The following is a 13,693-nucleotide window of genomic DNA, read 5'->3' as shown; positions in this document are numbered from 1 at the left end:
AGAGAAACCCTACAAATGTGGAGAATGTGGCAAAGCCTTTAACCAGTTCTCAATCCTTACTCAACATAAAAGAATCCATACTGGAGAGAAACCCTACAAATGTGATGAATGTGACAAAGCCTTTAACCTGTACTCAAACCTTACTCAACATAAAAGAATTCATACTGGAGAGAAACCCTACAAATGTGAAGAATGTGGCAGAGCCTTTACCTGGTGCACAAACCTTACTGTACATAAAAGAATTCATACTGGAGAGAAACCCTACAAATGTGGAGAATGTGGCAAAGCCTTTAACCAGTTCTCAATCCTTACTCAACATAAAAGAATCCATACTGGAGAGAAACCCTACAAATGTGATGAATGTGACAAAGCCTTTAACCTGTACTCAAAACTTACTCAACATAAAAGAATTCATACTGGAGAGAAACCGTACAAATGTGAAGAATGTGGCAAAGCCTTTACCAGGTGTTCAAGCCTTACTCAACATAAAAGAATTCATACTGGAGAGAAACCCTACAAATGCGAACAATGTGGCAAAGCCTTTAACCGGTCCTCAATCCTTACTCTACATAAAAGAATTCATACTAGAGAGACACCCTACAAATGTGAAGAATGTGGCAAAGCCTTTACCTGGTGGTCAAGCCTTACTCAACATAAAAGAATTCACACTGGAGCTAAACCCTAAAATGTTGTAGAATGCGGCAAAGTCTTTAACCACCTCAGAGACTTCACCCTACATAAATGAATCCATACAGGAGAGAAACCATACAAATGTGAGGAATGTGGCAAAGCATTTTCCCAGTGCTTACACTTTAATCTTCATAAAAGAATGCATAACGGAGAAAAATTATATGAATGTGAGAATTGTGGCAAAGTCTTTAATAACTGCTCGCATTTTATTCAACACCAAATAAATTATACTAGATAAAAGTGAGATAAATGTAATGAGTATGGAAGTGCTTTCCCTAAGTATTAGCCTTAAAATGCACAACAGTACTTATACTTCAAGTAAACAATCATAGTGTAGAGTGCTGACAATGCCTTTAGTTATAACAGAGATCTCACTGGACATGGGAGAACTTACACTGAAAAAGTGCTCCAATATTGTCTGCAACATTGTTCAACATCACAAAAATTTTAAGAATTAGGGACCTTACAAATATAATGAATGTGAAAAAATATTTATGCAAAAGATATACCTTAGAGAACCACAAATAATTGATAGTTGAAATTACTCTACAGATATAATGAATTTCAGAACACATTTCATGAAGAATCAAGTCTAAACAAATATCAGAGGACTAACAGTGTAATACACTAATGCACTAAGACATTCACAAATTTCTTTAAACCAGGTTGTTGATTATAGAGTACCACCCAGTTAAAATAGTTAGTTGATTTACTTGTATGTCAGCTTTAAAAAGAGAGAGATTTTGTGAGAGTTATAATTACATGTAAAATATACTTTCTGGTCAGGGTAGGGTAAAAATATAAAAGGTATAATTTTTTTTTTCCTTTTTGACAAGCAAATACTAATGTTATTCAACTTTAATACAGTAGATGGTATGTTTTCATTCTTAGCGTGTATGTGAATGTGTGTGGTTAATGATAGCTACATCGCATTTATTAGTAGTCTTTGTGTATTCAGTAGGCATTATTCATGTACTTTTCCATGGGAAATTAAAATCACTGAAATGTAAGATTTATGAAATGGAGAGGTACTATGGATATTTTTTATAACAAACAGTATTTCAAGTGATGTATGATGTAGGTATACAGACTAATATTCTTCTCATTATAATCAGAATGAAAAAATTAGAATATTAGAAATAACTTGTTTTAATATTGTATATTATGATAGATAATAAAATCGAATGAAATTTGGAATATTTTTAGATTACATGTAAACTTAGTTTGTTTCATTAAATTAAAAGTAATTTTAATGTGTCAAACATGTTGTAGATTGAATGAAGTGTTATTTTGCACCACAATTAACCTATCCCATGTTACTCAAAGTTGGAGGTAATGGGTTGTAAAAATGTACTGTGGGGTTACACAGTAACAAGACATCACTTGTGATCCTTTTTATCAGTGTCTCTACTTTGAAGAATAATGTTCCCAAAGCTCTTTTTCATTATATGTATAATTACATTGTTACTATAATGCTTATAATAAAGATTTTGTACTTAATGAAAAGCCATACATTTCTTAACACAGCATGACTAGTTATTACATTGTATCCTACATTTTTCTTTCAACATGCAACCTGCCTGGCCAATAAAACAGAAATAAGCATATTTTTATTTATATTGAATCAAATATACAAATAGATCATGGTTAAGTTGAACTATAGTTGTAGTATATTTACAGAGTAAGTAATTATGTTTGTGTGAATGTGGATGTATACCTATTTCAACAGAAACAAAGAAATATTAGAAAAGATGGATAATTTCAAAAGAGTTGAGAATTTACTAGCAAACTAGAAACTTCAAAGATTCTGAAAGGAAATATTTTGTTCCCTTTATGTGGAATTAATTGTTTAAAACCCTAAAGCTTTTAAATGGGAACCTGCCCATGCCAATCCTCTGTTCTTACATGCTTATTACTCATGCTAGGCCACCTATGTTATTTTATTATTTCAAAGTTCTTTAAATACCATTTATGTGACCTGATCTACAATTACAACAAGGATTATTATAAAACTTCATGGTGCTAATAAAATTACCTAAAGGTGTGAGTAATTCCACATTGTAGTAATTACATTTTACTTAGTACATTCTATATTTTCATACTAATTTGGGAAGGATATTGAAAGAACATTCTGGTTACTCTTTCTTTTACTTTGGGTTATCGAACTAATTGATTTATTGACTTTATCAGGCTACTTTGTTCAGGTAAACACTCAGAAGGATTTATAAATTATGGAGTTGATTTTATATTTAAATAGAAGAAATAAGTACAGGACATTGTTAGATATTTAATAGATGCTTTATAATTAGCAGTCAATATTTCTGTAGGAGTGAGCTTGTGGCTCCAAAGAAGAGATTGAAAATGTCCAGGGTAAAAAATCACTGATTTTGCATATAGAGCGAAGGAACTGGCAGAACAACCAACTCTTGGAATTTATAAGTGGAAATTCTGCTTCTTTCATTTCATAATTATCTCAAGTTTTTTGGCATTTTTTATCTACATTCCCTTTTACAACTCTATCTAAGACATTCTTCTTTCCATCTGTGCTTGGGCTGTAATATTCTCACTGTTGTACTCAAGCCTGGCCAGTTCACACAGTACTTTAAAAGTACTGATGAGAAGTGTAGAATTTTTTTGGTTTGGTGAACAAAAATTTTAGCTAGACAGCTTGAGGCCATTTATAGGCTATACATACAGCATTCTCATAACTTAAGTAAAATTAGAGAGGTTCAGTGTCCTAAGGTTAAAGTAAGAGCCTTAAAGGCCAAAGAAAGATAAACAATTCTGAAGGCCAGAGGAGTAAATCAAGAACTCAGCATTGTTTTCTTTTGTAAAAGCAAACTGTTATTAGATCCTAACATATAATGTCATAAATATGAAAATAATTATAATAAGTGAAGCATTAATAAATGTGTGATGCATATGGTAAGTTCTATAAAAAGAAATATGAGAATTTGGCAATCTCTTAATAGGGAGTTTAGGTAAAGAGCATTGGATTTAATTTTCTATTAATTACTTATAGTACAATATATGCATCCATCTAGATCTACTTTTGAGTGTGTATTTTCAGTGTTAGAATATAATGGAATGATTTCTCTGCATTGAAAATGTTTGGAATAATCTTTCTTTACCTGATATTCCAATTTAGAGAAATTTATTAGAGAATTTATTTTACATAACTTTATCTTCCTTTATTTTAGTAGTTGGAGTGTGCAGTACACACTTCATATTCTTAGTCATCTAACTTTGGCCAATAATTTGGTCATTCCCCCTAGAGGAATCTCAGGGATCATGGCCACTTTTTGATGGAAAATTTCATTGGTGATGTTGGATGCAATCCTGTTTTTGATGCTCACAGTGGCCAGAGGTGAGACAGTGAGCACCACATACATCTTTAGTCTCTTCCATAACATAATCATCAGCACCAGGAAGTCCAGGTGTCTTTAGTTTCAAATAAAATTGTTAAAGCCCCTTTCATGTTCTGTGCTGGATTATGAACCTGCTGGTAAATATCAGAGTTCCCTTGCTTACAACTTACAAATGGAATGACAAAAGCAGCACTCTCACTCTGTTGCCTGGGCTAGAGTCCATGGCATCAGCCTAGCTCACAGCAACCTCACACTCTTGGGCTCAAGCAATCCTTCTGCCTCAGCCTCCCTGGTAGATGGGACTACAGGCATATGCCACAATGTCCTGCGTATTTTTCTATATACTTTTATTTGGCTGATTAATTTCTTTTTATTTTTAGTAGAGACACAGCCTCATTCTTGCTCAGGCTGGTTTCAAACTCCTGACCTTGAGTGTTCCTCCTGCTTTGGCCTCCCAGAGGGCCAGGATTACAGGTATGAGCCACTGCTCCCAGCCAACACAAACTGTCATTATACAAAGAACTCGATTAAAGAATTGGCTCAATTAGAAATGTTAATCCTTTGCGATTGGAAATCTTTCGTGCAAACAGTTATATCTTCACCTAAATTTTTATAGTTCACCACTTGGTGCAGGGAAAAGATGCATCAGCAACCCTAGTTAAATGGGTCTAGAGACCTACGAATTAAAATTTCTGACTCAAATTATGGGCCAGGAATATTGGTTTGATATTAATGTGCAATTAAAATATGATGATCAGGCTATTTCTCAAATTCAACAGTGCTGTATTGAAGTAGGGAAAAGATAGCTTCTCTTAGGCTGTATCTTTCCATATAAATGTTAAACAAAATGTTAATGAAACTTATATAGATTTAATTGCTAAATTGCAAGAAATATCAGGTTCAAGAAATAGTAAAGTCCTCCTAATTTAAGCAATATCACTTTACATATATTGGCTTTTAATAATGTTAATTCTAAATTCCAGCAGCTTTATGCCCAGCAAAATTAAACAGCATGGTGCCACCGCTGGCATGGCTGCTGAGCCATCCAGGCTGTGGCTGTGCTCAGCCAGGCAGCCCAGCACCAGCTCCCCACCTCCGCACCCCAATGGCACCTTATGGCCAAAGGGGAGCACCTGGCTGTGGAAAAAACTTTTAAGAAATTGCCAAAAGGTCTGATCAGACATTTAAAATGCAACTTTGGCTGAGACTCTTGGCCCAAAAGGTAATTTCAGAGAACAAAGACCATCTTGTGACAATGGATTCTTAACACCATCTACTGAGATATATATAACTATAGATATATGTGGCCTGATCCTACAAGCACATTAATATTAGTTAATAATTTGGTCATATTTCTGTTACATTAAAAAGAGTAATAATACATTTAGGTATAATTGATTCAGCTTATTCAAATGAAATTTCACTTATGAGTTTCACTTCTGTTTATGTTATTCAGGTTAGAGACTGTATTGCACAACTTCTGCTATTAATATGAAATTTAAAAAATCTAATGTTTTAAGACAAGGAGGTTTTGGAAGTACTGGAACAAAAGTATATTGGCAAACTTTATTAATGACCAAAAACCTCAATTATAAAATAAGCTAAATGACAAATCTTTTGTTGGACTTATAAATACTGGAACTGATATTAACATTTATCTAAAGGTTTTTGGCTAAGAATTGGCATATTATAATAATAGATTCAAAAGACTGTTTTTACTATCCTTTTGCAAATATCTGATAGAAAAAAATTTGTCTTCACCATAACTGCTTTAAACAATCAACAGCCAACTAAACAGTATCAATGGAATGAAAGGGAAACAATTCTATACAAAAATTTTTAATAAAAATGATTTAAAACAAAAGTATTAGTTTTATTAAAAGATAATTTTCTTTAATTTATTGATTTTTTTTAACCACTTGGTTTATGTAATGATATAAGCAGAAGAATAAAAGTACAGTGCTGACTTGTCACACACACAGTCAGCCAGCACACATTTACCCAACACACACATCTCCATACTGTGTCAGGCATTAGTAATGCAGAGGTTGATCAGATATATTTGTTGATTTTAAGTAACTTACATATAAAAATACATTTAGTAAAGCACCTCTAGATTTCAGGTAGAGCATAGCACAAATAAACATAAAAATGTGGGCCATAAAGTCCCAAAAAAATTGTTGTACCTTCTCCAGATAGATGTTAAAAATGCAAGGTAGGAAGCCTTCAGGTAAAACAGCAGGAGGTAATAAGGGAGGAATTATGGAATAGATTGTTGGACTCTTAAAACTGCAGAAATGTCTACTAGCTCATATGTTCAACACTGTGTTTTTCAGTCCTAAACACATTGTAGATCACATTGCTTCCTGAATTAATAAATGAATGAATAAAAATACACTGAGGAAAATCACAGGCCTTAAAGTCATATTTAGGTACTTACTAAAACCAAGGGTTCCTTCTTTCTCTCTGCTGGAGATATTTTGTTATTGTCTGTTTAAAAAATAAACTATGTTATGCAAAGTATTTAGAAGAATCAAATTCATGGAAGCAAAAAGTAAAATGGTTGTGCCAGGGACTGGAAGAATGGAGAAATGGAGTTATGTTTAATCGGTGTTCGGGAAAAAAAGTTCTCGAAATTTCTTTCACATAGTGTGAATATGCTTAACACTACTGTACTGCATACCTAACAAGTGTAGGATGGTAAATATTATATTGGGTGCATTTTACCACAATTAACAATTTTAAATTACCTATATAGTCAGCAAGTGATTTAGAATAGGACAGGATTGTTCTGTCTATATGATCACATTGGTGATATTGGCCACATTGGCCAGAATATTTCCTCAGTCATGAAATCCTCATTTTTGTTTTCATTTTTAGTTTTTATCAGATAGTCCTAAGGGTTTTGAGTCTAGGTATCTGCTTAAAATTTGGAGAGGTTTTAGACCTCTCCCAGAATCTTTTTAAAAAATAAACACCCAAGCTGAGGTCCAATATTATGTCCATTACCTTGTGGGTTTGCCCTACAGAGCAGCTCTTTCCTGGCAGTATTCATGGGAAGTTCTAGTAACAAGGCAGTTCCTCAGAAGCCAGGGCATGTGATTAGAGCTAGAAGAGGGTGGGGCATCAAATAAGATGCTGAGAGGTGAGAACATGGTGGAAAGGATGCTGACAGTGAAGTGAGTGACCTCTTTGAGGTCCACCCCAGCAGGGGAGTAGCACAGGAATGCTTTTTTCTGGAGACAGCAGAAGACCCTGGAGCAGGTCAGCTGCCAGAGAGTACTGAGAGAGTCCTGGACTGGATCAACCAGAGGCAAGGCCACCATGGCACACCAGAAGGAGAAGGTGATCTAAGATAATGTTCATCACAACTAAATTCATTGGGTGTTGGGGTAATGGGAGGGTGGAGGAGGGGACAGGTATATACACACCTAATGGCTGCAGTGCTCACCATCTTGGGGATGGACACACTTGAAGCTCTGACTCAGGTGCGACAAAGGTCATGTACATAACCTAAACATTTTTCCATTGTAATATGCTGAAATAAAAAAAAAATTAAAAAGAGCTAAATCTATTGGGAAAAGTACCACCAGGGACTACTAACCCAGAAAGTCTACACTGAGTATTACAGGAATTTCCTTGAAAAACGAGGGATTTGGTGAGGTGTAGAATGGGCAAGAGTGGGGAGAACTTCCCAGGAAGAAGGAGTCAGAGACTGAGGGATGGGTGTTGCCGGTGCTAGTGAAAGTGAAGATGCATTGTCACACACCTCAACCTCTTTCATAGACTTCGAGAATATTAAATTTGGAAGGGGTCTCATCCCACATTACATTAGACATATTAGCTATATTCAAATGCATCCACCTCATGATTCAATAATTTTGTTGTAGGAAAAGAGCAGAATGGCTTTTAAGAAATTTTTTTTTGGAAATAATTATGTTTTGGAAGGTTTTATGTTTTGTGTTTTATTTTTTTGTACTTTTTGCTTGTTTTTAACCACTTCAGTATGGTGCTCACTGGCCCCAAACGGTGAATACATTTTGCTCTTGTGTGATGAGGAAAGATTGAAAGCACTGAAAGCTTGATTTAATTTATAGGCAGCTTTAATTGTAATGTAAATCAGAATAGGTAACATATACATATATATTTTTATTACATTATTTTTAAATGTTCACAGTTTTATTTTGATAAATGAAAAATTAGAAAAGTCATGTCACGGCTGTTCATTTAGCTGATGCTCGGCTGTGTGCCTTCCTTTCACCACTGTCGGCTAAAGTCGCTGTGCATGTTCATCTGCAGCTATCGACTATAGTTAACGCTCATACCAAAGTGGTTAATAAGCTAGAGATTCTATATCAGCCTTCTGATATTGTCTTAGATTTTTGAAAGTCCAGAGATAGTAGCCTCTAATGCTATGTTGCTCCTCTGATAAAACAACCTTACCCTCCACTCTTCACTGTGCACACACCTTAAGCAGTTTTATCTCATCCTGTCACCTCAGCACCCCTAAATGCTACAAGTGCTAAAATGCAGCTTCAGATCCACACACGAAACCACCTCTCAGCTGCCTGCCCTGGGCAACCCATAGGAAACTCACACTTACCAGGTAGAAAGCTAGGCTCACTGTGCAGCTTCTTTCACAACCCCCTGTGGTAATTCAGAACATATTGTCATAGTGAAAGACACCACAATCATTCACCCTCTCAATTTGGAAGGCTAAGTGCCATTGTCAAGGCCTATCCTTCACTCCATATTCTTAAGTAGCCATAAGCCCCATGGATTCCTTAACATTTCTTTTACCTGACCCATCTGTTGCTACCTCAGAAAAAGACACCATTGTGCACATCATCTCACCTCTAATATTACCTCAATCTACCTCTCTACTTCCTCAATACTGAAGCCTCATCAGGGCCCTAGTCACTGCCATTTTGATTGGTCTGATGGGTTCCCAAGTGTTCTTTTTCCCTGCAAGTTGGCCCCTACAACTCATCTCCTACAACTCTACTAGCTAGAGGATTGCCAAAATGCCATTTTCATCACCTCAATTATTCCACAAACTCCTTCAGGGGCCCCCACACTTTCTGGGCTCTCAGAATCAGTGTATAAAGCTCATTTGTATTGGACTCTGATTCCTCCATAGTTTCCTCCCATACTCCCCTCCATCACTCCACCTGTGTTATTTTCATAAATGTTTAAGAGTCTACTATGCACCAGCCACTGCTCAAGGATCCTACACATATCCCATACTCTCTCTCGCCATTTACAAATAAATGGATTTCCTAAGTACACCATGCCATTTTCTACTACTTTACTTATACAAACATTGATTTTTTTCTTCCTGAACTCCTTCTCCAACCTCTGTGCCTAATTAACTATAGCCCATAGAAGACTGACTACATAGATAAAATGTATTTTGTATTCTTTACTTATAACTTACCTGGTTTTCTGTAGGAACCCTCAGTCACTAAATTCAGGCAAAAATTAAGTCCAATTCCCATTTTACAAATGAGGAAAGTGAGAGTCAGTAAGCATAAAGAACTTGTTCAAAGTTATACAGCAAGTAGAGGAGCTAGATTTGCCAAAAAGTGATACTTATCACCATGCTATAGAGCTTATTTAGAGATGGATTGTTTATGGACTTTTTTGCACTGCTTACAGGGGCTTTCTGCTCTGAAGAAGCTTTTTTATATGCTGAATAGCAAAAATTTGGTGCATTCAACCAATTTAATTAATCCCTCTGGAAACTTCGAGACTTTATAAGGAAGCACAATCACTCACTTAATGTCCCTTAGGCAAATGATACATTGGAGTAAAGTGAGAGAATATTAGAACTTGTATTAATGTTTACTTTTATCCTCAAATGCAGTGATGATGCTTTGCTAATATACTGATAATAGTAAATAAAGGCTCTCTATATACATGAATTAGGGGTGCATGCCCCCAAATTTTTTACTTGTAGGAGTTTGAGATAAAAAGTATAGGGACACCTGTCCTCTACTGACCTCTGCTCATTTCCTTCTACTCTCCACCCAGCTCACTCCACTTGAGCCAAAACTCACCAACCTCACACTCAGGTTCTTCCCACATATCCTCCCACAGTGACCTCACTACCTTCATCCAAGCCCCTGCTGAAATGGATCTCCCTAGGGGAACATCACCCACACCCCACCCCACCATCAACTCTCAGTCCACTAATCCTGCTTTACTCCTCTCCATTACAGCTACATTTACCTGACATTATATATTTGTGTCAATCACCACAAACAGAATGAAAGCTCAGGGAGCCTGGGAGCCTTCTGTCTTTTGTTTCCATCCAATTCTCCAGTGCAGTTGGAATTATGACCTGAATGGATAAATGTAGATTTTGCTCTTCTGTTACCATGTGCACTCTTAGTGTAGATCATTTTTTGGCTAAACTTGTTTGGCTGCCTTATGGGTTTGTCTTATGTATAGGCCAATATTTTCTCTTCCTCAGGCTCGTTTCTGCTTGCCATCTAAGAGATATTCTTCACTATTGAAAATGTTCGGTATTGGTGCTGTAGTATCAGATGTAGCCTTTAACCACATGTTGGTATTTAGCTCTTGAAAAGTGTCTAGTGTAACTAAAACACTGCATTTTTTATTCTATTTAGATCTTAAAAATGTTTACTGTAATTATGAGAGGATTTCAATTTCTAGAACTTTAATTAAGGAAAAAAATATTTCAAAAGTACATGTTCAAATGCAACAGTGATTATGCTCTCTCCTCCAATGTGTCAAGTGTCATAATCTACAACTCTTTTATGATTCCTTAGTAAATCCTGGTGAAATGCAAATGTAATTATTTACTGAAACTAAAAGAAGAAGGGTAGGGCAAAAATGAATTGGAAGTGCTAGAAAGTGCCTTGTGATTTAGAGTAATTATGTACAGATTGTGAATATATCTCTTTCAATCTGTCTTGAAAGTTAACAAATAAGGAACAAGCAAGGCTGAACAACCAGACATCAAAGGTTGTGTCATTCTTTAGGCCTATTTTGCAGACTCCAGGATCCCTGGCTTCTTTTAGTCCTCACCATGCTGGAATTCCTGGTCTTTTCTGGAAACACCACAGTCATCCTCCTCATTCAGCCCTACCCACCTCTCCACTGCCCTATATATTTTCTGATGAGCAAGCCATCCCTCATGTGCCAGTTCTATATGTCCATGTTTATTCCTCATATGGCCCTCAACTTTCTCTCTAGGGATTATCACATATCTCTCACTTACTGCGGCATTCATCTCTTCCTCCTCATCACCCTGTTGGTAGCAGAGTGTCAGATGCTGGCCGTCCTCACTTAGGACTGCTACCTGGCCATCTGTCCCCCATTGCGCTACCCCATCCACATTCCCTGTGTTCTCTGTGTTTTCCTGGTGCTTCCAACTTGGCTAAGCGCAGTGCTCAATGCCTTCATCCAAGTGCTCTGCCCTCTGACTGTCCATAACTTCACTTCCAGAGAAGGTCATCGTTTTGTTTCTGAGATCCCAGCTGTATTTAAACTAGTCTCTTCTGACACTTCCCTCTATATAAGGTTCTTTTTATCCATGGTGCTATTTTTCTCTTCCCTCCTATATTAGCTATTATGGTCTCCTATGTATTCATCCTGTCTTCTTGACTGTTGACAGTCTTAAGCCTGGGTCACATGGAAACCCTGGCTACTTACTTCTCTCAAATGGCCCTGGAGTCTCTATTCTATATGGCTTCCATTACCAAGTCCCTTCTACAAAAGTCTCATTTCCTTGAGCAGGAGAATTGGTCTCTGTCATCTACACCATCCTAATGCCAATGCTCAACCGTCTCATCTACAATCTGACAAATGGGGATGTGTTTGAAGCCCCCGGGAGAGTTCCCAGGAAATAGGTAATATGACATATTTAACTATACACTGAAAATCCAAATCTAAAACAAGGAAACATATACATTGAAATGGTGGGATCCACCATAAGTAGAGAGACATATTCATATGCATTTAACTATAAAGCCAGATATTTTGAGGAACAGATAATAGATGAAAAGAAATGATCGTGTCTTGAAGGTTGACATGAAAATTCGTGATTTTCTCCTTTTATTCATTTCTGTATTTTTACCCCAATAAATATATTAGGAAAGTGGCTTATTTGTGTACTATATCAAATATCGTTTCTTATTCCCGTGCAATCATCTTATTTGGTCATTGTTATTTATATTCCTATATTTTTGTTTTTAATTGACAAATGATTGTGTATGTATATGTCAGACACAGTGTGATGATTTTATCTAGGCATACTTTGGGAAAGATATGATTAAACGAATTGACATTTTTCAAAAGAGAGAAATGAATGTTCAACAGATATATGTCAAAATGCTCAACCTATCTAATCATCATGGAAATGAAAGATAAGCCACAATGAGCTATTACCTCACACCTGTGAGAATGTCTATTCTCAATAAGATGAATGCTAAGTGCTGGTGAGGGTGTGGAGAAAAGGAAACACTTCATATTGTTGTTGTGAATATAAATTAGGACAGCCAAATTTATTTGTATATCAATGAATTTAGGGAGTACCAGGCATGTTTTTTCTTTGTATGTTCTTTGATTGTATGAATTATATAGTGTTAGATTCAGGAAATTTATTGTATCATTCATTCGATGAATATAGGTTTCACACAGTAGATAATATTTGATCCCTCAACCCCAATCACCCTCCTCCCTTCTGAGTCATAAAAACCTATTTTCTCAACACAGCCATTGTAGGAAATAGTATAGAGATTCTACAAAAATGAAAATTGAATTACCATATGATCCATCACTACCATTTCTAGAAGCATATTCAGTTGAAGCAAAACCAGTATGTAGAAGATATATATGTCCTTCCATATTCATTAGAACAATATTCATTGTAGTCTAGGTATAGAAGCAGCTTAAGTGTCCACCAGCACATGAGTGGATAAAGAAAATGAGGTGTATTTACACAATGAGCTGTCAAACAGAATGAAATTCTGTCATTTGTGACAACATGTTTTGAACTGAAGGACATGATGCTAAGTAAAGTAAGCCAGGCACAGAAAGACAAATACTGTATGATCTCACTTATCTGTGGAATCTAAAGAAAGCTGATTTCATAGTGGGAAGTGTGGTCACCACAAAGAGTGGGGGATGGGGAAAGAGAAAAATCAAAGGGTACAAAGTGTCAGTTTGTTCATTTTTTTAAATTCATAGACCTCTAAATGGAAGAACCCTGGTATTCTTACCTAATTATATCTATTAAATTGTAGTATTCTTCTAATGCTGCCATTATGGACAATATAATAATTTATATTTTTAATGTATAATTTTTCCTAAATTTGAAATTTTCCCTAAAGTCACCCTAACTCTAACTTCCTGGCATGAGATAACTAAATCAAAATTTATTGATATATTTATAATTTTTCAATAATCTTGACATTTTTGCATAATTCACTTTGCAATCATTACATGATTGACCTTTATATTTGCTTTGTGACACAATATTTGGTATTTTTATAAAGTTTAGGAAAGATGTATGGTTTTTATAATTTTTTTATTTCAAGAAAATATGAGAATACAAAAATTACAGTGACATTTTATATCTTTGCCTCTCCCTAGCGACTGTTAGAGGT

At 35.7% G+C, this 13,693-nt stretch overlaps 1 pseudogene; it reads left to right on the top strand.

Moving 5' to 3' along the window:
• Nucleotides 1-5,519, top strand: part of LOC142866384 (uncharacterized) — a 58,506-nt pseudogene extending 52,987 nt beyond the window's left edge.
• The last annotated feature ends 8,174 nt before the right edge of the window (nucleotides 5,520-13,693 follow it).

Source organism: Microcebus murinus, unplaced genomic scaffold (genome assembly GCF_040939455.1).
Source record: "Microcebus murinus isolate Inina unplaced genomic scaffold, M.murinus_Inina_mat1.0 scaf004_hap2_Mmur4.0, whole genome shotgun sequence".
Lineage (NCBI taxonomy): Eukaryota > Metazoa > Chordata > Mammalia > Primates > Cheirogaleidae > Microcebus > Microcebus murinus.
The sequence above is the reverse complement of the archived record's forward strand: the minus strand, read 5'-3'. Positions and strand labels throughout refer to the sequence as shown.